The sequence below is a fragment of the Alosa pseudoharengus genome, unplaced genomic scaffold, assembly GCF_046254945.1.
Source record: "Alosa pseudoharengus isolate Yale_2024_CS ecotype anadromous, Long Island Sound unplaced genomic scaffold, YU_APseudo_1.1 YU_APseudo_1.1_scf_1, whole genome shotgun sequence".
NCBI classification, from domain to species: Eukaryota; Metazoa; Chordata; class Actinopteri; order Clupeiformes; family Clupeidae; genus Alosa; species Alosa pseudoharengus.
In genome coordinates, this window is record NW_027468564.1 from 26174255 (window position 1) to 26199100 (window position 24846).

Genomic DNA, 24846 nt, shown 5'->3' on the forward strand with positions numbered 1-24846 from the left:
AGGTTTGTGAGTGGCTTTGGTGTTTTTGCTCCATTATAAAGTTAATGAGACTTGAAGCTCAACCCACTGATGATGATGATGCTCTTCTGTGATTGGTCAGTGTTGTAAGAGGTGGAGAATATCTCTACTTGAATAGTGTTGAGACCTGTTTTGCTTCTTCCTTTTACTACAAGCCTTTTGAGCTGATCACATCAATATTTTTACCTGGCCAGAGATCAACTTCAAGATTTTGAACTGAAGATCAACAGGATTTCTTAAACCACAGAAAAATGTCAGCTGAACCAGGTACATTTAAAATTGTCCTTGACTGCATAACAGAATAATGCTCATCATACAATGTATATCTACACCACACAAATTGTACACTGTGTTGTCCTGCCGGGTCTTTCTGTTGCTGTGTACGGTTCCAAAGCCTCGGAAAGACGACTTGCTTTTAACAATGTGTTTGCATATGCCACATGTAAGCTATACTGTGTACATGGAGACCACCAGTAACACCCATAATATTCAAGCAAGGTTTCATTCACAATGCAGTCCGTTGTGTACAAGACCATAGGCCATGTTTGAAATTACACTGTAAATTGAGGATACTTTGTACCAACCCCACTATAAAGGGTCGTTCACACCAGGAACAATCATAAAGACTATAAAGATATAGTGAAAGTCTCGATCCACACTAACCTACAATGAGGAACGTCTGTCCTTGTTTTGACGAATATAAAATTTGATGGATTCTGATTGGCTGCCAGTTTATTAGCATTCTCAAAATCTCTGAAAGTGATCCCCAACTATATTGTTCTTCATGTCGTTATATGTGTGGATGTTGTCATTCATATAGAGCACTATACTGCATTGGTTAAAAAAAGTTATTGTCATTTTTGGGATATTAAAGACTTCCTTTATCATGTGGATAAATATCTATACTCAAAGTGACTGTTTTTGCAAAAAAATAGAGGGTTCACAGTAAATCCCAAAACCATACTGCCCTACAAAGGCAAAGGCAGTAACTGACCAGAGTGTCAAACTGAGAAAAATGACTTCAAAGTTTTTTGTTTTGTCTACACAAATGTATTATAGGTAGAGCAATGAAAATCTGGTGACTTGTTGTCCTGATGAAGAAATGTGTTTATATAAAAAATATTGTGCTTAAAGTTGACCTTTAACCCTTATTTGTCAGATACTGTACTCTACCTTTGTATTATGTACTAAAAATAAGGAGTCGTGCAAAGGCAAATATACCCTGATATACCCTGTCAGTCAGAAAGATAGAGCAAATACTTACCCCACCTATTCCATAACCAAATGATTGAACTTATTTCAAACATGGCTGATTTACTCTCACAACATGACATTGTTTGCAGTCTGTATGAAGTTGAACACAATAAAACAAAAATGAAAACATATTAATAAATGCAATTAAACACATATCCTATGATTAAAATCATATATGGAGCCCTAAGTTTTATGACGTACAACGGAGCTGGAAATAATGTACACAATTTTGGTTTACGCAAGGCATCATGGGAGAGAGTCCTTATAGTACAGTACTATGCAATGCAATGCCCTTTTTGTCTTGTCCAAAATATTGCAAATATTGCATTTCCTGCTTAAAACCGCAGAACATTTCTCCAAAACTGCAATTTTGACACTTGAAGTAGTGCAATTACTTTTTGTAACGGATGCTCTGTTTATACCTAAGAATTGTTCACTATGTTCTATGTAGATCTAAGATAAGGCATGAGATAATTTGACATAGTATGTAGACTCCTGGTAATGTTTAAAACCTACCTGTCATGTCAAATTGCTTGCATACAAATGTATGTAACATTATTTGGCTTTGTATACTGGTGGCCTACTGGTTAGCACTTCGGACCTGTAACCGGAGGGTTGCCGGTTCAAACCCCGACCAGTAGGCACGGCTGAAGTGCCCTTGAGCATGGCACCTAACCCCTCACTGCTCCTCGAGCGCCGCTGTTGATGCAGGGAGCTCACTGCGCTGGGAATAGTGTGTGCTTTACCTCACTGTGTGTACACTGTGTGCTGTGTGTGTTTCACTAATTCACGGATCGGGATAAATGCAGCGACCAAATTTCCCTCACAGGATCAAAAGAGTATATACTTATACTTATACATACTCTATAACCTTTTGTACTTTTTTTGTTAAATAAACTCTCCAAAGTATTTCACCACTAATCTCCTGTATGCTTGAGCTTTACTTGATGAATATATTTCCACTTGGTGACCCAGATTGACCCGGCGATTTTTCAAATACAGTAGATCTCCGTTTCTCGAGGTCATCGAGTACTGTCAGTATGAAAAAAATCCCAAAACAATCGGTTTTATCTAGCTGAAGTTGCTACAGCCAACAGCTAAAGCAGCAAGGCTGCTACAGCGCTTCACTCTGGGGGCATGAACATGAAAGATCATGGTCATGCCCCCAGAGTGTAGCCCTGTAGCCACCTGTTTTCACACCCGCTAGGCCTACCTTACATTGACATTGGTAAACTATTTTCAGATTTTTAAAAAAGTTCCATGTTGGCCATGATTTGTTTTTTCGCCCTATACTAGAATCATTTTAGTATCAATATCAAGATAATTTGGGCAGGTATCATATTGTCACAAGTTTGCTAATTTGGTTTCAAACGTTTTTAGTCAGGTTCAGATAGAAATGAGTGAGTGAGGATTTTATTCATTTTTTCCTTTTTAAATGTTTGTGAGTGTATGAGTATTTAATCCTGGATGTTTTGGTTCCTTGGTTTAGCCTTCTTGACATATTTTGACCCTTGGTGCAAACTATTTAGGGACTCCTGGGATCGGTTGATAACTCAAACCTGCTGAGAACCTAGACACCGTTTGATTACACCGTTTGTGTTCTGCTTAATGGCCCTCCCGTTGTTATGGCCCTCTGGTACTGCTGCATGTGTGTCCAGCCTGCCTGCACACTGCTCACTGCTTCCACCGTGTGGTCAGAGCAGGTAATGCAGGGCCACCCCTGGCTCTCCCCTGTTTAGGTCAAAAACCCTCTGCTGCTGCAGTTTGTGTGTAGAAAAGGGAATGACAGTGTTTGACAGTGACACGCACACTCATATGTAACCTTTGTATTGTTTTCTTAGGGAATGCAAATATGGGTCATAAAAATATATCATTAAGCAACACTTGAAAACATATTTGAAGGCCTTAAAGGCCACTCTAAAAAAATGGTGTAGCCTTTCCCATATTCTGCCCAGGCAGTGCATCTGACAACATATCCATGTGTCATCTGCTAAACTTAATTAAAAAATTAAAAAGGTAATTGGGTGGCCTAATGCTATAGAGGTGTGTGTGTGAAACCCTTTCTGATGGTTTATGTGGGGCTACTATGTGGTTTCTGGCCTTTGGTGTCAAGCTTCACTTGCACTTTCTCAGTAGCCTGCAATACATAATTTTGCACATGTGCTGGGGAGCATTTTTTTCTGAAAATAAAAAAAACATCCATATTTTTATGTGCCCTAACACTGTGCAGGGGTGTATGGAACCCTTTCTGAAGTTTTTTGTGTGTTTTCTGTCCCCTTGGACAACTTGGGCACTTGCACTTCTCAGTAACTTGCCTTCACAGCACACGCACTTCAACATTTTTTATTTTATTTATAAAAATGGAAAAAAAAACATTTCAGATGATTGGGTGGCCTTATACTTCACAGGTTTTGTGTGGAACCCCTTCTGATGTTTTTTGGGGGTTTTCTGGCCACTTGGGCACCTGACCTTGGTAGCACATGTGCTGGGGAGCAAAATTGTTTTTCTGAAAACAAGAAAAAGTTCATATTTGTGTGTGACCTAACACTGTAGATGGGTGTATGGAACCCCCTCTGATGACCCAGGATGTTTTTATGGTGTTTTGTAGTACATGCTGTCGGCAATAGTGCTCATGGTACACACACTGTATTCTTAATTTGGATACCAAATTTAATTTTTACAGCAGACATATTTATTCAAAATATTGATGATCGATCTCCTTGATTAATAATAGGCTAATTGGTGTCGGCATTGGCCCATTAACCACTTAATATGGTCCGCAAATATCAACTGAGACTACCGTGTCCTGAGCATATCTGCTCGAATATGCTCATAAAGAAGTCATATCAATATATGCTTTTCGTCCAGTGTACTTTGTTGCCTGTGATAATAATGTGTCAACTAATTATTAGATGTACCGTATTTTCCGCACTATAAGTCGCTCCGGAGTATAAGTCGCATTAGTCAAAAAATGCGTCATGAACAGGAAAAAACATATATAAGTCACACTGGACTATAAGTCGCATTTATTTAGAAATGTATTTCACAAAATCCAAAACCAAAAACAGAGACTATGTAACTGGACTATTGAGGCCAAAAAGATTAATGTTAATGAAGACGAAGGAGTGAAGGCAGCCAAGAGGAGGGCCGGAAGGTCTAATAAAGCAAAAGATTCACTGAAAGAAAATGCCATGTGGTACACCAAAATGTAGCTTAAATGTGGAGAATACAATGCAATCAAGCATTTTGGGCGATGTGGAGTCACAGGCTGGCAGCAGATTAAATGCTCACAAGAGAGAAACAGATGCAGTTTTAGACGTGACCGAAGCAAGCCAGGCATAGACCTATAGGCCGAAGGTAATTGTAAAGCAATTTACAAAAGATTCACTGAACAAAAATGCTGATATAGTACATGGAAATTTAGCTAAAAATGTAGAGAATGCAATGCAATCAAGCATTTTGGGCGATGTGGAGTGACAAGCCGGCAGCAGATTAAATGCCCATGAGAGAGAAAAAGATGCGGTTTTAAAAAGACGGTTTTAATAGGACGTGCAGACCAAAGCTGCAGCAAGCAGGTGATACTTAGAAATGTATTTATATGCGCATTTAAAACCAGGGCCTAAATTCCAGCGCGGGATTGCGGGTATTGCGCATAAGTTATTAAGTATTGAGCATAATAATAAAAGTCCCACAACTCCATCATAATGAGAGAAATTCCCACACATGTTACAGCGCTGTCTGATAACGTTAATCCAATAATGGAGCGGCCTGAAAGCGTGACTATTGACTGGACGGTAGAAAAAGTGTGGTCTGCACACTGCAACTGCTCCAAAATATAAACTTTATTCATTTAAAAGCAACGTTTCGATCCCCTTGGATCTTCGTCAGGCATGTGGGTAACAGGAAGAGTGTGGCCTATATCACATGACCATTCATTCAGCACCCGCCTAGGCACAGAAATCAGTCGCCAATTAAGTAATTCTGTTTTCTATGAAAAACTAAGGTCGAACCCCACTGAAATGTTTAAAAAAGAAATCCATAATGTCTTGATGTGTCTCCTTGAGGATAATGAGATAAATAAGAAGGAAGGTGAATTCATTAAAGTTGACCATCCAGTAACACCAGTTATCTACACATTGCCCAAAATCCATAAAAACTGCGAGAAGCCTCCTGGGAGGCCCATTATTGCGGGCATTGGATCTCTTACAGAGAAAATATCTACATTCATTGACTTCTTTTTAAAACCACACGTCGTCACTCTTCCATCTTTTGTAAAAGACTCTATGGACATGATCAAACTTCTTAAAGAAGTAAGACTTCCAGCGAACACATTATTGGCCACTTTTGATGTCGAGTCTTTATACACCAACATCCCGCACGATGGGGGCATTAATGCTATTGATTTCTTTTTAAGAGAACATCATTCAAACAGGACCCCCAGTGTTGATTGCATAAAAATGTTGACTGAGATTGTGCTAACCAAGAATTTCTTCATGTTTAAGAATGATTTTTTCTTGCAAATTAAAGGGACTGCTATGGGAAGTACTATGGCACCTAACTATGCAAATCTGTTTGTGGGCCATTTCGAACACAATGTCCTGTTGTCAACCCCTTCTTTTACAAGATTGCCCTTTGGCGCAGGTATATTGATGACATATTTTTGATTTGGCTGGGTACAGAAAACAAACTCTCTGATTTTCAAGACTTTTTAAATAGCAAGAATGAACATCTGATCAGATTCACCAAAGTCCTTTTAGGCAAGTCCCTCCACTCGGCGGCCATATACCAAAGTTTTATGGGCACTCATCGGGCACAATCTTTGGGTCGAACTGTGCGTGCGCAAGGCTTCACGACACCAATCTTGCTCCAGCGGCGAGATCACAACACATGATTGGCACAATGTATTCACATGTCGACGTTTTGCCGAGGAAGGGGTGGGATATGTGTAGACAACGGCCATATAGACCTCTCCAGTATAAGTCCCGCCTCCTAACTTCCGTATCCATCCAACTTCCGGGCGTTGATTGTCTATGAGAAATAACATGGCGTTTTGAAAGATCGTACCTGTCAAACTCTGTAGGTGACAAAGTAGAAAAAGCTGCTGGGCAGATTCGCCTACACACTTCTGCCATCTAGTTTCCACTGGATTTTTTTATTTTCGGTGCCGTTTAAGTAGTATAGTCTATAGTCAATTTGAAGAAAGTACAAGAGCTGAAGAAAGTTCAGGAATTGAAGAAAGTTCAAGGGCAGAAAACAAGGGTGAGAATGACAATCTAATTTGTATGTCATACATACTGTACTCTCACTATGTGTATTCTCATGAGAATACCGTAAAACTCCAAATAATAGCCCAGGCTTTTATTTTCCTAAATCGCCAAACTGCACCGGCTAGTATTAGAGACATGCCTTTAATTCCCGTTACACAAAACATATATAAGTCACACTGGACTATAAGTCGCATTTATTTAGAAATGTATTTCACAAAATCCAAAACCAAAAACAGAGACTATGTAACTGGACTATTGAGGCCAAAAAGATTAATGTTAATGAAGACGAAGGAGTGAAGGCAGCCAAGAGGAGGGCCGGAAGGTCTAATAAAGCAAAAGATTCACTGAAAGAAAATGCCATGTGGTACACCAAAATGTAGCTTAAATGTGGAGAATACAATGCAATCAAGCATTTTGGGCGATGTGGAGTCACAGGCTGGCAGCAGATTAAATGCTCACAAGAGAGAAACAGATGCAGTTTTAGACGTGACCGAAGCAAGCCAGGCATAGACCTATAGGCCGAAGGTAATTGTAAAGCAATTTACAAAAGATTCACTGAACAAAAATGCTGATATAGTACATGGAAATTTAGCTAAAAATGTAGAGAATGCAATGCAATCAAGCATTTTGGGCGATGTGGAGTGACAAGCCGGCAGCAGATTAAATGCCCATGAGAGAGAAAAAGATGCGGTTTTAAAAAGACGGTTTTAATAGGACGTGCAGACCAAAGCTGCAGCAAGCAGGTGATACTTAGAAATGTATTTATATGCGCATTTAAAACCAGGGCCTAAATTCCAGCGCGGGATTGCGGGTATTGCGCATAAGTTATTAAGTATTGAGCATAATAATAAAAGTCCCACAACTCCATCATAATGAGAGAAATTCCCACACATGTTACAGCGCTGTCTGATAACGTTAATCCAATAATGGAGCGGCCTGAAAGCGTGACTATTGACTGGACGGTAGAAAAAGTGTGGTCTGCACACTGCAACTGCTCCAAAATATAAACTTTATTCATTTAAAAGCAACGTTTCGATCCCCTTGGATCTTCGTCAGGCATGTGGGTAACAGGAAGAGTGTGGCCTATATCACATGACCATTCATTCAGCACCCGCCTAGGCACAGAAATCAGTCGCCAATTAAGTAATTCTGTTTTCTATGAAAAACTAAGGTCGAACCCCACTGAAATGTTTAAAAAAGAAATCCATAATGTCTTGATGTGTCTCCTTGAGGATAATGAGATAAATAAGAAGGAAGGTGAATTCATTAAAGTTGACCATCCAGTAACACCAGTTATCTACACATTGCCCAAAATCCATAAAAACTGCGAGAAGCCTCCTGGGAGGCCCATTATTGCGGGCATTGGATCTCTTACAGAGAAAATATCTACATTCATTGACTTCTTTTTAAAACCACACGTCGTCACTCTTCCATCTTTTGTAAAAGACTCTATGGACATGATCAAACTTCTTAAAGAAGTAAGACTTCCAGCGAACACATTATTGGCCACTTTTGATGTCGAGTCTTTATACACCAACATCCCGCACGATGGGGGCATTAATGCTATTGATTTCTTTTTAAGAGAACATCATTCAAACAGGACCCCCAGTGTTGATTGCATAAAAATGTTGACTGAGATTGTGCTAACCAAGAATTTCTTCATGTTTAAGAATGATTTTTTCTTGCAAATTAAAGGGACTGCTATGGGAAGTACTATGGCACCTAACTATGCAAATCTGTTTGTGGGCCATTTCGAACACAATGTCCTGTTGTCAACCCCTTCTTTTACAAGATTGCCCTTTGGCGCAGGTATATTGATGACATATTTTTGATTTGGCTGGGTACAGAAAACAAACTCTCTGATTTTCAAGACTTTTTAAATAGCAAGAATGAACATCTGATCAGATTCACCAAAGTCCTTTTAGGCAAGTCCCTCCACTCGGCGGCCATATACCAAAGTTTTATGGGCACTCATCGGGCACAATCTTTGGGTCGAACTGTGCGTGCGCAAGGCTTCACGACACCAATCTTGCTCCAGCGGCGAGATCACAACACATGATTGGCACAATGTATTCACATGTCGACGTTTTGCCGAGGAAGGGGTGGGATATGTGTAGACAACGGCCATATAGACCTCTCCAGTATAAGTCCCGCCTCCTAACTTCCGTATCCATCCAACTTCCGGGCGTTGATTGTCTATGAGAAATAACATGGCGTTTTGAAAGATCGTACCTGTCAAACTCTGTAGGTGACAAAGTAGAAAAAGCTGCTGGGCAGATTCGCCTACACACTTCTGCCATCTAGTTTCCACTGGATTTTTTTATTTTCGGTGCCGTTTAAGTAGTATAGTCTATAGTCAATTTGAAGAAAGTACAAGAGCTGAAGAAAGTTCAGGAATTGAAGAAAGTTCAAGGGCAGAAAACAAGGGTGAGAATGACAATCTAATTTGTATGTCATACATACTGTACTCTCACTATGTGTATTCTCATGAGAATACCGTAAAACTCCAAATAATAGCCCAGGCTTTTATTTTCCTAAATCGCCAAACTGCACCGGCTAGTATTAGAGACATGCCTTTAATTCCCGTTACACAAAACTTTTCCTCTGCAAAGATGGAAAATATTATTGAATTTATTATTTCAAACGGACTGAATGTCTACCCATATGACTAGGCTATCCGATGACAATTACGGATCATCATTCATTTAGTTTGAGATGTTGTTAATTGAGTGGGATAAGATCCAAATAGCGGGGATAGCCAGAACAGATGACACACGTTTTAATCAAAAGTAATTATGACCACCGCGCAGCGTTTAGTTTCTTTTCATCCCTTTTTTTCCACATGAGTAATTTTCCATCAAGGATCCCTGGGACACTGAAAGACCAGGAAGCATAAAACTTGGTGGGCTTGTAGCCCCACAAGGATAGCATGGAACCATTGTTTTTCATTTTATCTGTCCCCCCCCCCCCGCCGGACTGAACCCCCCGAAAGGAGGGTAGGGCGGACACAGTTTTCTGTGAATATCTTGAGAATTGTAGGGCCTAGGAGGACCACCTTTTTTTTGTATGTTGGCCTTAAGGGGCCATGTCAACCCATCCCATAACCACTAATTTCCTGTATAGCACCAACGCCGGTTCGAATCCCGACCTGTAGGCACGGCTGAAGTGCCCTTGAGCAAGGCACCTAACCCCTCACTGCTCCCTGAGCGCCGCTGTTGTTGCAGGCAGCTCACTGCGCCGGGATTAGTGTGTGCTTCACATCACTGTGTGTTCACTGTGTGCTGAGTGTGTTTCACTAATTCACGGATTGGGATAAATGCAGAGACCAAATTTCCCTCACGGGATCAAAAGAGTATATATACTTATACTATACTTATACTGATACTGTACTGTATGGATGGTAGCTACACAAGATTTAACAAAACAGTGTTAGGGAGAAATCAGGGGCCGTATTCACAAAGAATTGTAAGGCTAAAAGTAGCTCCTAAGTGGCGAATTTAGGAGCAACTCCTAAAAATAATGGGCGTGTCACTCCTAACTTTAGGACTCTTTTTTTCTCACTAAAAGTAATTCACGAAGCATTTTAGACCTAAAAGTAGCACCTAAATCTGGGACAGCTTAAAAGAAGTCGAGAGGACTCCTAACTCACTAAGACCTTTTCACAAACAGCTTTTTGTGGCATTTCACGTTGCGATGTTTTGAAATAGCCTATGCTGCAAAAGGAGCTTCCAATCGCGAGGGAACAATTTTGCATTCATAAAAGGGACGCAATAACGCCACCAACAACAACCAAAACTACTCATTGTTAACATGTAAATTAAATGTAACGTTTCATTGTGAATCAAATTAAAATGTTCTCCTCTTTGCAAACGTAGGCATATGGTGACAGATTAATTTAATAATGTTGCAATGATACTGCATCAATCCATAGGCCTATGTTTCATTAGGCTACTAGGCTATTTGTTTTGCCTTACTCTTTATTCATTTAGGCTAGGCCTTTTTATTCAGTTATTAATCATCTTCCGTCCTTCGCACTACTTGTGTAGCGCACACATTCTCAAACCTGTCACCTGTCACTCATCATCGTAAGGGAGGTGTTTGGAGTCATTCCCGCGTTACAATCATCAGCCAATCAAGGTGGTCACTTCAGTCAAGCTCGTGCATGAGTAATGACGTCATCCATAGCAACGAAGACTCACTCTTAGTTTAGGAGTTGTCATTTTTCCTTACTAAGAGTAGGTCTGAAACGCTTTGTGAATAACTTTTAAGAGAAAACTCCTAGCTAAAATCTTTTAGTGCGATTTAGGAGTACTCCTAGTGGTAAGATAAAAGGCTTTGTGAATACGGCCCCAGATGGCCAAAGACTTGAGACTTGACTTGACCTTGCTTGCACCCAAAGACTTGAGACTTGGACTCGAGTTCAAAGACTTGAGTCTTGACTTGGACTTCCAAAAAATGACTTGTGAACATTTCTGTATCTGAGACACATCACAAATTCCCTGTCACTGAATGACTCATTAGCATGAACAATGTGTTAGTGTTTCAACTAATATGATGCCAATGTGACTGTTGAGTGCTCCGTTCATTTTCAAAAAGAAAATTAAAAGAAAACACATTTGGTTCTGACATTAATAACCTGTACTTGTGAAGGTCAGTGACTTTGGGAAAGTTGTGGATTCAAATGCTTCGAAACCTTTAGACATTGCTTTGACAATTTTGAAGTTTCATAAAGCTTCCCTTTGGCCAGTAGTACTGGCACTGGTTTGCATCAATTTCAACACCATGAGTACAGGGCAGGGAAAGAAATACATCTCTGTATAACTATATAGTGATTTTGATGATGTGTGTATCAGTGAACTGAAATTGAATTTCAAGATTTTCATTTTCAGAGCAAAGGATGCAGTTTCATTATATTATATTCAGTTTCATGTGTATTGGAATTAAGATCCAAACCTATACATGTAAATTCAGTTTCATATCATGTTTTCCCGATTCAGTTTGTCAATGGAATTATCCAAACAGAGTAATTGTTTCAATTCAGATATTAAAAATATAAATTTATAGTTGCAAATATTCTGCCAATAGATTAATTTCACACATGTCATCAAAAGTATTAACACTTTGGCTCTTATTTTGAGTTTTAATTTAAACATGTCTGTTTGGATTTACAGACTCCCCATTGTGTCATGATCTGAAGATTATGCTATTAGGTAAATCTGGATCAGGAAAAAGTGCAGCAGGAAATACCATCCTGGGCAGAGAAATATTCAGAGCAGGAATGCCATTGCCTGTGACCCAGAGATGTCAAAAAGAAAAGGGGGTGATTGAGGGACGACTGATTACAGTGATTGACACTCCAGGTATTTGTGATTCGAATGAGCATCTGAGTGCAGAGCTTAAGAACTGGCTTACATTCTCTGGTCCTGGACCCCTTGTGTTTCTGCTGTTGATCAGTCTGAACAACAGACTTACAAAGGAAGATAAGGATACTTTGGCATTGGTCCTGGACAACTTGGGGAGGGACGCATTACGTTACACTGTCATAGTCTTTACTCATGAAGATCAGCTAAAGGGCAAGTCAGTGGAGAAGTGGTACAATGGCAATACATTCCTGCGGCTACTGGTGAACAGCTGTGGAGATAGATACCTTTCATTTGCTAATGATGGAAGACAAGATGCTGCTCAGGCGAAAAAGCTACTGACAACGATAGATAAAATAATGAGTAAGGATCCTTACAACAGTGAGATGTACAACAGGTCTCAGAAACTGATGAAAGAAAAGGAAGAGAGGAGGAAGAAAGAAGAACAAAAGAAGGAACTAGAGGGACTAGCCATCAACCTTTTTTGGGCAGTCTATGAAGAGATAAAGCGACGTACCCTTGACAGGATAAGGGGCCTGACTCCATGGCTTGCTTTAGGGGGAAGCGTCCTGCTACTTATGGCCCCTGTGATTCCAGTTGTGTTGGGAATTGGTAGTGCTATATGCATTTGCCTGAGAAAAAGACAATAACTTTGTGACAGAGTGCAGCGCATCTGTCATGGACAAAGGCAGTTTTCCCGCTGCAGCGCAAACAATGACTTTTTTCGAATGAATATGAAAGCCTATGTATTGCGCTATGTGTCTTGTTGTAACACTGATTGGGGACATGTGAAGTTGTGTTTGTGTTTAGGACCTGCTGTGTGTCAAAAGCAAAGGTAATCCTAATGAAAATTAACCATGGATTAACCATGTTTTTTTTTTTTGGGGGGGTAACCATGACAACCATGAAAATAACCACGATAACCATAACCAATGATAACCATGGTTTATCACTATAGTTGATAAAAAAAAAAAAATGTGCCCCCAAAACATTGTGCTCCATATGAGGATTGATTTTACAGCCTTCAGATTATGAAACTGACACAGTACCTACTGAGCTAACAAGGCTTCAGCTATACATGATAGTATGGAGAGCTCATATCATGGTTGCACTGCAGTTAAAGCCTAGCAGCGGAAGTTTGCTTCCCAGAATGTCACAACCCCAGTCGACATATTCTTAAAGATACCACATATAAACTCTTACTGAAATGTTATCTTGGAAAAAAATACAACTAAGTGACAGTGACACTAAAGGCTATACTGTTGTTGTCATGTTGTCATGTAATTGTTTATTGGTGCCACAAACCATCAAGTAGATGACCATCCACAACACCTCAGTCCTGTGCAATAAGCTTAACCTTTTGCAGACTGCATGCTCAAATTTTAGTACCCCAGTACTGATGACATTCAGTCTGCAAAGGGCTAAAGTATTGTTTGTGCTGGAAGTGGGAACAAATCTATACAACCTTAGTTGTGCAGTGACGTTGTGAATATAAACTTCCTTTTTACAACTATTAATCCAGTTGCTACAGCTTTAATATCCGCTTTAATAAGGGGTCCAAGAATCTTCACTTTATAAGGTGAAGATCAAATCCATCCTGCTGGGGAGTGAGGACAATTCTAAGGGCACAGCACTGACGGGGCCCCCAGAGAGTCCCCTCCCCAATAATCACTGCCGGTTATAGGGCCCAAGTTCTCCAGCAGCGCCCCTGCAGACACAATGCAATTAAGCATTGAGTGCCCAACTTTGTGACACCGCCAAGGGGGCAGATCAATGCTAACTGAGAAAGTAGTCATTTCTGCAGCTACTGGTCAACAGCTGTGGAACCAGAAACATGAAATTAAAGGATATCATTTATAAACTCTGTATGTGTTCATCAAAAAAAGGGCAGCTTATTAAACATGACGCCTGGAATAGCTAATAGAATGCGTTACTTTTGAATGCGTTGGGTGGTCCGTGGTCCGTGGGGGGGAAGTTTCGCGGATATAACAGGTTTTTGAAAACAACAAAAACAGAAAGGAGGGAAGGAGCAAAGCTAGGAGTTATTTCAGATGGGCAAGAAAGGTAACATTAAGCTAGGCTTTACATTTAACAAACTAAAGGTAGCCTAAGTTTAGCCTTTCTAGGCTGTATATACTGTATGTTGTCCAAACGAATACATCCTTGTCAGGCGTTGTTGTAGGCCTATTATAAGATATTGTATGTGGATGTAACTTTTTAACTAACCAAATGCACACACGGACAAATATTGTCAACGCGGCGGGGGGGGGTATTATAGAATGCGTTACGTTTTTATGTGTTGGATGGTGGGGGTACGCGAGCCGAGTCGGAATGTAGGCGGTGGTACGCGGGGGGAAAAGTTTGGGAACCGCTGCTTTAGGGGGAAGCCTCCTGTTACTTTTAGGCCCTCTGACTCCAGCAGTCTTAGGAATCGGTTACACTATATACAGTAGACTGACACGAAGACACATTTAGCTGTATGATGTAGAATTTGCTAAGTTTTAAATGACGTACAACGCAGCTGGAAATAATGTACACTCAGAACTGGGGGGGGGGGGGGGGTGTCCTGTGTTTTAAAATTAATTTTTACAGTTGTTTTGCCCTTAATTTTGGTTTACGCAAGACAATGTGGGAGAGAGTCCTTATAGTACAGTACTATGCAGTGCAATGCTGTTTTTGCTTGTCCAACATATTGCAAATATTGCATTTCCTGCTTAAAACCGCAGAACATTTCTCCAAAACTGCAATTTTGACACTTGAAGTAGTGCAATTACTTTTTGTAAGGGATGCTCTGTTTATACCTAATAATTGTTCACTATGTTCAATGTAGATCTAAGATAAGGCATGAGATAATTTGACAGTTGTGTGGATGCAATTCATAATGTTTCATAATGTTTTCTATGTAATTAGTTAAAATAAAGGTTCATACTTCTCCTTGGGACAAGCCCTTTTGTGTCGGGATTTTGCAGGAACATTCAGTGTCACAATCAATACAATGAATAGTAGCCCTACATGAGTAGGACCTGCCTAAAAGGACTTAGGTATTGAACCTTTTTTCGATATAATTGGATTTAAAGCTTCACTGGTTCAGAAAGCTTCACTTCGCCATCACTAGTGACAAAGCAAAACAGCAGGGAAGACAACAAGGCAAACAACCGATGGTGTTGTGAAGCAAATCAACGGACACGTCATGTGACACCTCTTTGCAGATACCTCTGGCATGTCAAAATGAAAGAAAAAGTTGACTCACGAGTGTGTCCTAAACTAATCAATGAATGCCTCACACAGTCTCACACAGCTCACATAAACCTCAATACCCACAAATCTATTGTCCAAAATAAATAAACTTGACACCTTGTTCATTTCTGCCAGTAATCTTAATTCACCTGATTTGAACAAAGGCTGCAACAAAATTAACATTTGGAAAGCCAGCAGAAGTTGAGCAGACAAAGAGAAGGAGGGAAGATGAGAAAGGTAATGGTTACATACAATAAAGATGCAATAGGGCTACCAATGAGATGCTAACCTGTACTGAAAAATGATTTTTTTTTCTTTTTTTTTACTGAAAATGCTGATATTCAGTGGATATGCAGCTAGCTAAACTGCACTGAAAATTAAGCAATATTAATGTTAGCCTATATAGGACAGATAATTAATGTTGTGATGGATATTATCTAAGCATGGCCCAAACATAACCTATTGTCAAATTATTTAAATTATTGGTCAGTTATTTAGAGACTTGTTGTTTTAAGAAATCCAATACAGGAGAGAGGAGAGAGGAATCAGGCAGTTGAGGAGAACGAGTTAAGAGGAGAAAAGAGTGAAATAATAGGTAAAGGGCCCTCCCAAGTGAGTGAGAGTCAAGATGCGACACTCACTGGGCTCTATGTAGGCAATCTAAAACACATGGTCACTGGCGAATAGCTTAGGCGTTTGTCCAGTCCACATTGGGGGTGGTTTTGTTATCAAACATTATCAAACGTCGGACACTTGGCACATGAAGGCGGTTCTTATTTTTCTAAATCAGTCATGGGTGTGTTTTGGATGTAACATCCTTTAAACCAATGAAAATGACATTTGTCATTCCCTTTAACAGCCAGCAGCGCAACTGCAAACAGCTCATCATTATTTTGATAGTCAGCGGTGCATTTGAAGGAATCTGCTTGCACACTAGACTGTATGGAACAGGTATTCCACTAACCCATGTTTAACTAAAACCTAGCAGAGTATAGCCTACACACATCTGCACTCGTCTATTATTTGAACTCATTGGCAAAGTGAAACCAACTTCACCATGGTGTCATTGTCAACGACAAAACAGTTATTCACAGTTAATCACTTTCACTATTGACTGACAATGGGTTACCATTGAAAACATAGGCTGAAAAAAGCAACACTTACCCCAATAATATTTAAACAACAGAATAAAAAACCAAAGTACATTTATCTTGCAGAGGAGTTGCTGCTTACATCTCATGACATCTCATTTTAGATAGTGTAAGATAGCGGTTTTTAGATAATGTGCCAAGACCACACCTTAGGTCATTAATTGCCACACCCCTGAGCGCATTATTCAATAAAAGACGTGCATGCCGAAAAATCGAAGTGTACTATGGGAATACGCTTTGCGCTGAGTTTTAGATCGCCAAGATAGAGCCCATTGCGTCTGAAGGTAGCTTACAAGCTCTGCACCCTGTCACCCTGTCTATGCACCCTATCACCCTGCAATTTATGAATGCAAAATTAGTTACTCTGATGAAGCAGAGCATTCTTATTAACAGATGAAGCAGGGTTCAGTATAAAAATCCAAAGCCAATTTGGGAAAAGGCTCTTGAGATATAGGCTATAGGTGCTTCTACTTATCATGATACCCTTGATACCCTTTATATTTTATAATTCAGCTCTCTATGGTTTAGTCTTGCATAGGCCTATATAAGCTACTTTGCTAAATGAACGTGATTTATGATATACGTAATATATGAAAAATATTTGTGTCAGTTTATCAATTAGTTTTCACATAATTCGCCAGCATTTAAGAGGTTATTTTTCAATATTTTTTTCATGTTTTATGCTGCAATTAGATGATTTGATTCGTTACTTTTAACTGGTTTACATATCCCATGACTGTTTCTTAAATGGGCTTAATTTGCTTTTTGATTGCAGCAACTGAAGAAAGTACCCAGAGTTCAAGGGCAGAAAACAATGGTGAGGACAACATAATCTGATTTTTGATTTCGCGTATTGTAATCTAAATTTGAATGTTGATTTGTTTGTGATTCCCACTATGTGTATTCATTCACATCACATGATGTCACTGTAACTTTCACCCGCCATGCCTGTGCCCACACTTTACTTGACGGGTGAGTTCAATAAAACATTCATAGCAGCTGTCATAAACTGCACATAAAGCATTCATGACTGTTTCATGAGACATGACTCAACATTCATACCAAACCTTTCATGAATGTGGAAGACAGAACGACTACAACTTGTCAAAATAAAAGTCCAACAATCGCAAATCGTTTATGACAGCTGCTATGAATGTGTTATGAACTCACCCGTGAAGTAAAGTGCTACCGAAAAAGTTATTATTATTATTATTGTGGCCTGGTCAAGTTAACCTAACCAATGCGTTTCGGCTACATGCCTTCTTCCGGGAGTTAAAGACTGGCTCCCAGAAGAAGGCATGTAGCCGAAACACTTAAGTACTTTAGAGCACCTCTTAACTTAACCAGACTTTAGAGTCCAGGAAGGTCTCCTCAACCCCCATTTTTTGTTGAATAATAATTAATACGTTTGCAGGAAGTTATTTACGGAGCCCTCCGGGTGACATGGGGAAAAAAAAACATGGGTTAGAAAAAAAAAAAAAAAGTAGTGGGGAAAAAAAAACATGAGGAAGAAAAAAAAAAACGATGCACTTTTGCGGGATCTCATTGCGGGATCTCGCAAAGTTTTGCGAGATCTCGCAAAGTTTTGCGAGATCTCGCAAAAAGTTTTGCGAGATCCCGCAAAACTTTTGCGAGATCCCGCAAAACTTTTGCGAGATCTCGCAAAACTTTTTTTCTACTTTTGGAACTTGCTGGGCTTCCTACTTGACCCCAATAGGCCCACAAACCACTACCGCCAGATGGCAATCGTATCATGATACTATGATTGCTCTATCACTGTTGCGTGTTGTGGGTTTTCTGGACACATTACATAGGCCTATGACACGGGAGGGAGAGGGAGACACCTGCGTGCAGACACGCACACACGCAGGCGCGTAGCAAGCGTGGGGGATGTGGGTGTTATAATGTACACAGTTTTGCTGGAACATGATTATATCCCCCACACTTTTTGTCAGATTAAATTGAAAGTAAAATATGGAAATAAACGCTCCCGTAAAGAGTTGGAAGCGTATCTATAACGAACACACAGAGACACAAATAGGTCTGTTGATTTGATTGAACGGTCATCCAGCCAATCACACCAAGTTAGGTGAAGAACCAGAGCCGCTCTGATCAAATTCAAAGTGTACGTCTTTCAAGGCTGCTGCTGAAAGCTGCTGTCTTTCAAGGGTCTGCATTGTAACGTCTGCAGTGAGCAGATTTCAGATAGAATTGAAATGATAATTGTTACCGCATTATGCTAATTTAGTAAACCAAAATTCACTGTCTGACTGACAGTTTTTGCCACAATGCAGGGAGTCAAAGTGAAAGCGGGGTGCGTGCACCAAGGCACCTGTTTCTACAGGAAAACCTTTGGCTACTGTTCTCAGAGCATTATGCTTTCTCTGCCTATGATCTGCAGCTTTTGTCAAACTATGGGCCTCCTCAACAATGAACCTACTACTGCTCCACGTAGCCGCGAAATTAAGTTATGCCCGGTGCTTCACACATCTGCTCATTTGCAGCATACTGTAGTGAATGGCTACTTGCGAACGTTGTGGATTACTTGCGAACATTGTGGATTACTTGCGAACACTGTGGATACTTGCGAACTCTGTGGATTAGGCTACTTGCGGACTCTGAATTATCTCTGGACACTTACGGTCAGTCTCATAACGCTCCAGGCTGGAGCTGCTGTACGGACTAAACCAGTACTTTCTCAAAGCCGGTCATAGGACCCTGTGATCTAGCTCAGTCTATTGATTGCCTTGTTATTGTTGTCTAGTGTGGCCTACTGTGTGTGTGTGTGTGTGTGTGCGCGCGCGTGTGTGTGTGCGCGCTTTGAGTTTAGCCCCCGGCCGGGGTTAATGGCCAGTCCCTTCCCCTAGTTTAACTCGGCCATAGAGAGGGCTAGTTTAAGCGGGTTGTATGAATGCGGGGTGGTTGTGTGTGGGAGGTAATGGTGTATTAATTAATTCTTGTGAATAAACTGTGAAAAGTAAATCCCGAGTTGTGTGTGTGTGTGTGTGTGTGTGTGTGTGTGTGTGTGTGTGTGTGTGTGTGTGTAACTCCTCCTCCGACTACCAATAACATAATTACAATACTTATTCATTTGGTGTCATCAACTATGTAGACATAGCCCAGTCAGCACACATACAGTACGTCTCCAAGACGCTTGGAAAGGAACAGCTTAATTACATCGCGTTCCATTTAGAACGTTTTATTTGATCTGATCTTACAAACGGCGGCGTCAAGACACATTTGAGTTCTACATCGGAGATAGAACGCTTATGATCGATCATGCAATGTGTGCGTCCCTGCAGCAAGTGAAACTGGAGGTAACGTGGGCTAGAAGCAACAATAGTTTAAACAAAACGTGGCTTCCTGTAACTATCAATGGAAAAATGCATAGAAACTGCTAATCATAATCTTTAAATTGACATTAATTAAGCTGGCTATATGCAACACAATTTATATATATTCCCTTTGCATATGTTTGGGTAGACTTCAAACGTTTTTGAATTTGAGCTTACAGTTCTGTGTCCTTTACATTTATTTAATAGGTATTAGTGATACCCAGGGTGCGATTTGTGTAAAAAACAGAGGGGGGGGGGTATTTTGAATATGTTTGTAACCCCCCCCCCCCCAAAAAAAAAAAAAAAATGAACGAACGATTCATAGCCTAGTAATTTCATAGCTAATAATAGCCTATATTAATTTTGCCAACTTTGTAACATTTACCTTTAGCTTAGTTTTAGTTTACCGTTGTATATGACTTTAAACAGCGAGTGTGCTCAGCTCCTCTAATGCAGGGTTGGACTACGTTTTGAGAAACATACAAATTCACCTTGTTCTTGACCCATCTGAAATGACTCCTCTACCTTTGCTGCCTCCATCCTTTCTGTATTTGTTATGTAAAATGTTGTATATGATGACACTGAAGTCTTGAGTTAGTGAATTGGTTAACAGTGTTAGTTGGTATACAAATAGCCTACACATTGCGCTACACGCTGCGTAGGCTGCGTGCATTCTCTCTCCTGCAGATTTGCGTTCAGTAGCCAAGTGCGTAATATTGTAAAAGTTGAAAAAAATAAATGTGTTTATTGAAGCCTACAGAAAATAAATAGCTTACTATCATACTGTCAGTTAATTGGCTACAGTGCAGTGAAGAGTTTGGAGAGAAGTTATAGGGCAACTTGAAGTTTTATGAAAATAATTTACGAACCAGAACATATGGGCCATAAGCTTCTATTTCTTGCAGCTGTTAAAACACCCGCTAGATAGTTTAAATACCCACCAACATTTGTTTTTGCTGTACAGATTATTTCTGTAAGTTATTTGTCTACTAGGCCTAGCCTACTGGCTGATTTATCAAACGAGTGCTTTCTCGTTCGTCCTCCGCAAACTACTGTTTTTAAAGTAAGACGATATGCTGCTCTGAGCGCGTTTCATGTTTGGTTCAGCGCTGTTTTCCCTGCGGAAGTTCCCGCACTAAAATGTTGAGAGGGACTGAAAATGTTACAATGTTTTTGTGTTCGATGACGTTCAGAAATATGCGCCGTCTGCCAGAAGGCTACTGAATAGCCTACTCTGATGTATTGACACTGAAGATCGCTAGATTTCAAGAGTTTAAGTAGGCTAGCAGTTAAGTTGCATTCATCGCTATCAAGGGGTTTAATCCTTGTCCCCACCGCAGATAAAAATAATTTAGCAGAGGTAGGGATAGGAAAACCAGAGTTGGGGAAATCCTCACCATCCCCCCCTACAAATCGCACGCTGGTGGTACCTCTAAATTAGGCTGCTGTCTGTTAGGCAATTTATTGTAGCCTGCTGTGTGTGCGTGTCTGCACGCAGGTGTCTCCCTCTCCCTCCCTTGTCATAGGCCTATGTAATGTGTCCAGAAAACCCACAACACGCAACAGTGATAGAGCAATCAGAGTATCATGATACGATTGCCATCTGGCGGTAGTGGTTTGTGGGCCTATTGGGGTCAAGTAGGAAGCCCAGCAAGTTCCAAAAGTAGAAAAAAAGTTTTGCGAGATCTCGCAAAAGTTTTGCGGGATCTCGCAAAACTTTTGCGGGATCTCGCAAAACTTTTGCGAGATCCCGCAAAAGTTTTTGCGAGATCTCGCAAAACTTTGCGAGATCCCGCAATGAGATCCCGCAAAAGTGCATCGTTTTTTTTTTCTTCTTCATGTTTTTTTTTTTCCCCACTACTTTTTTTTTTTTTTTCTAACCCATGTTTTTTTTCCCCATGTCACCCGGAGGGCTCCGTAGTTATTACATTAGAGGGAAAGTAAAAAAAAAATATATTGCATCAACTTCCCACAAAATGTAATATATGACTCATTTAGTGAAATTACATTAGTTATACCATTTTTATTCAGATTTATACATGTCATGTGTGGCTTGTAAATGAGCGTACACCTGTCTTATTCTTTTTTATGTTGTACGTTCGGGGGGGGGGGGGGTTGCAAAGCTTATGGTCATGAGAAGGTTTAGATAGTCACAATGTTTGACAACTATACCCTTATAAAACACACTTTACTATAATAATTACTACAATACTACATTAGTACATAATTACTAAATCAGTGATTTATTACATTTGTTGTGGAAAGTTGAAAGTTAATGTAATATTTGTTTTAACCTTCCCACCAACGTAATAACTTCCTGCAAAAAAGTTATAATTATTATATTGGTGGAAAATTGGTTTATTATGTTATGCAAGATATTTAGAGTTGTATTATGTTGGTGGTAAGTTGTTTATTTAGTTGATCAAGTTAAAATCCTGCCATCAATAAACGGTGGACAAGACATTTTATTTAACAAGTGTTATGCATTTGAGAGTGTAGCCATGTAAATGCCTTAATAAGGGCTATTGCCACTGTGTAAAAGTCTACAAGGGATAAGGGATAAAATGAAGGGTAATAAATAATCCAATTATTGTGTTCACTATCACTGTCTCTCTCTCTCATTCAAATACATTGTGTTCACTTCCAAAATATACGAGATCGGGCACAAGTATGGCGGCGCTGTCCTTAAATTGACGTAGTTGGCATCTATGAATACTCTGGAGACACAAACACACTTTTGCTTTTGCAGAGGCAGAATTAACTGATTTCACCCTTATCCTGTTGGGTGAGACTGGATCAGGGAAAAGTGCAACTGGAAACACCATCCTGGGAAGAAAATCCTTTGAGTCTGACCTTTGTGCTGATGGGCCATTGACTACAATTTGTAAAGAAGAGAGAACAAACATAGGTGGAAAGTTAATCACAGTGGTAGACACTCCAGACTCCCTGACAGACAGAAAGTGTCTTAGAAAGCACATTGAAGATTCCAAATCATCTACTTTTGTAATTTTATTGGTGCATTCAGTGAAAGACTTAACAAACCTCCCAACTGTATTTAAATGGGTAGAAGAACATTTTGAGAAGGATGTTCTTCCGTACACAATATTGGTATTTACACATGCAGATTGCCTAAAAACTAAAACAATTGGCGAATGTATTAAACCTGAGCTCAATGAACTGATGGGAAAGGTTGGGCATCGATATGTTCCATTCCACAATGAAGAAGGGGTTTACAAAGGGGATCAAGTCACACAGCTGCTAAATAAAATACAAAATGTAATGCAGGAAAATAAAGGAGTCCTTTACACCTCCAAGATGTTCAAGAAAGTTCAGATTGTGCTGGAATATCAGGAAATTGTCAAAAAAGCAAAATATCCTGTAGGGATGGCTGCAGGGATGGTTACCACCATTACAGGGGGGATTTTAATTGCAACTCTTGGGCCTATAATTTTACCAGTTCTCACTTTAACTTGTGGAATATTAATGGTGGCCGGATGTGGTATAAGGTTAGCTATAAAGAAATAACTTGACATTAAATGGATAACTCTTGAAATGGATTTAAGATAGGATCCATTTTTAAAAAAACCTGACTTTTGGGCTAATAGCATATTGTTGTTGCTTATGATGTGCATTATAATTTAAGATGATGTCTTAATCAGCAGCAGACATGTTATATTCACTTATACAGTTTGTGTTTTGGTCAAACTGATTCATCAATTCCAGTTTCTGATTAATTATATGGCACATAAACGTAGCAGCTAATGTGCAATTTGGGAAACATTGTTCATGCAAATTTGAAGAAGCTGACTGCAAAACATGTTCACTCCTAATAAGCAATTCTTAATATTTAACATTTAACTTTTAAAACACATTTAAAAAAATTTTTTTGGAGTCTGATATTCCTGCGCATCATCAGCACCTGGGATCCAAAAACTTCCAGTGCAAAGGGATTTTGATATTATTATTGTAACGATCCTGTGTTCCCTGTCCCTCCTTTGTTTACTTCCTGTCAGCCATGTGCTCCTTTGTTTGTCTTGCCATGTCCCAGTTCCCTGTGTCTCCGCCCCTCACCTGTTTGTCATTATTAGTCTGCTCATTTAATTATGATTTCCAGCCCTGTGTTCACCTGTCTCTCGTTTTACCTTGTTTCGTGTCCACCTGTGCCTTGTTAAGTCCCTGTGTATTTAAACCCTCTGTCTCCCCTCAGTCCCCTGTCGGTCTTTGATGTTGTTTCGTGGTTGTAGTGTGCATTTTGTATTAAAGATTCCTGTTCTGACGTTTACGTGTGCCTCGATCGCTACTTGCCCTGCGCCTCGGTCCAGCTCTCCATACTGCAACCCTGACAGAAAGACCGACCGACAAGCATGGAAGAAGGCAAGTTTTTTGATTTTAACTCTGACTTGCCACTGCACCTAATGCCCTGGGAGCTGTTCTGGGAGGATGAAGAGGAGGGGGAAACCTCTGAAGATGACTGGTCCTCTGAGGAGGAGGGACCAGGCCCCTCTCCAGTCCCAACTCCCCAACGCCCTGGGCCTGCAGTACTTCCGGTAGCTCCCTCTCCAGCCCCGATTCAGACTCCTGCGCCGGCTCCCGCTCCAGCCCCGATTCCGGTGCCAGCCCCGCGCTCTCAGGCACCTCCGAGTTCCAGTCCCGAGTCCCTGCGCTCTGAAGCGCCTCCGAGTTCCAGTCCCGAGTCCCCGCGCTCTGAAGCGCCTCCGAGTTCCAGTCCCGAGTCCCCGCGCTCTGAAGCGCCTCCGAGTTCTAGTCCCGAGTCCCCGCGCTCTGAAGCGCCTCCGAGTTCCAGTCCCGAGTCCCCGCGCTCTGAAGCGCCTCCGAGTTCTAGTCCCGATTCCCCGCGCTCTGAAGCGCCTCCGAGTTCCAGTCCCGAGTCCCCGCGCTCTGAAGCGCCTCCGAGTTCTAGTCCCGATTCCCCGCGCTCTGAAGCGCCTCCGAGTTCCAGTCCCGAGTCCCCGCGCTCTGAAGCGCCTCCGAGTTCTAGTCCCGATTCGCCGCGCTCTGAAGCGCCTCCGAGTTCTAGTCCCGATTCCCCGCGCTCTGAAGTGCCTCCGGCTCCAGTCCCGATTCTGGCTCCAGCCCCAGTCCCGATTCCGGTTCCAGCCCCGAATCAGACTCCTACACTGGCTCAGGCTCCAGTCCCAACTCCGACTCCAGCTCCAGTCCCAACTCCGGCTCCAGTCGCGGTTTCGACTCCGGCTCCAGCTCC

At 40.8% G+C, this 24846-nt stretch overlaps 1 long non-coding RNA gene across 1 annotated transcript; it reads left to right on the plus strand.

Annotated features, from left to right (window-relative positions):
* Nucleotides 1-214: 214 nt before the first annotated feature.
* LOC143124168 (uncharacterized) lies at nt 215-23036 on the plus strand. Its single transcript, XR_012986996.1, has 3 exons — nt 215-285; nt 17063-17104; nt 22372-23036. It is a non-coding gene; the product is annotated as an uncharacterized LOC143124168 (long non-coding RNA).
* The last annotated feature ends 1810 nt before the right edge of the window (nt 23037-24846 follow it).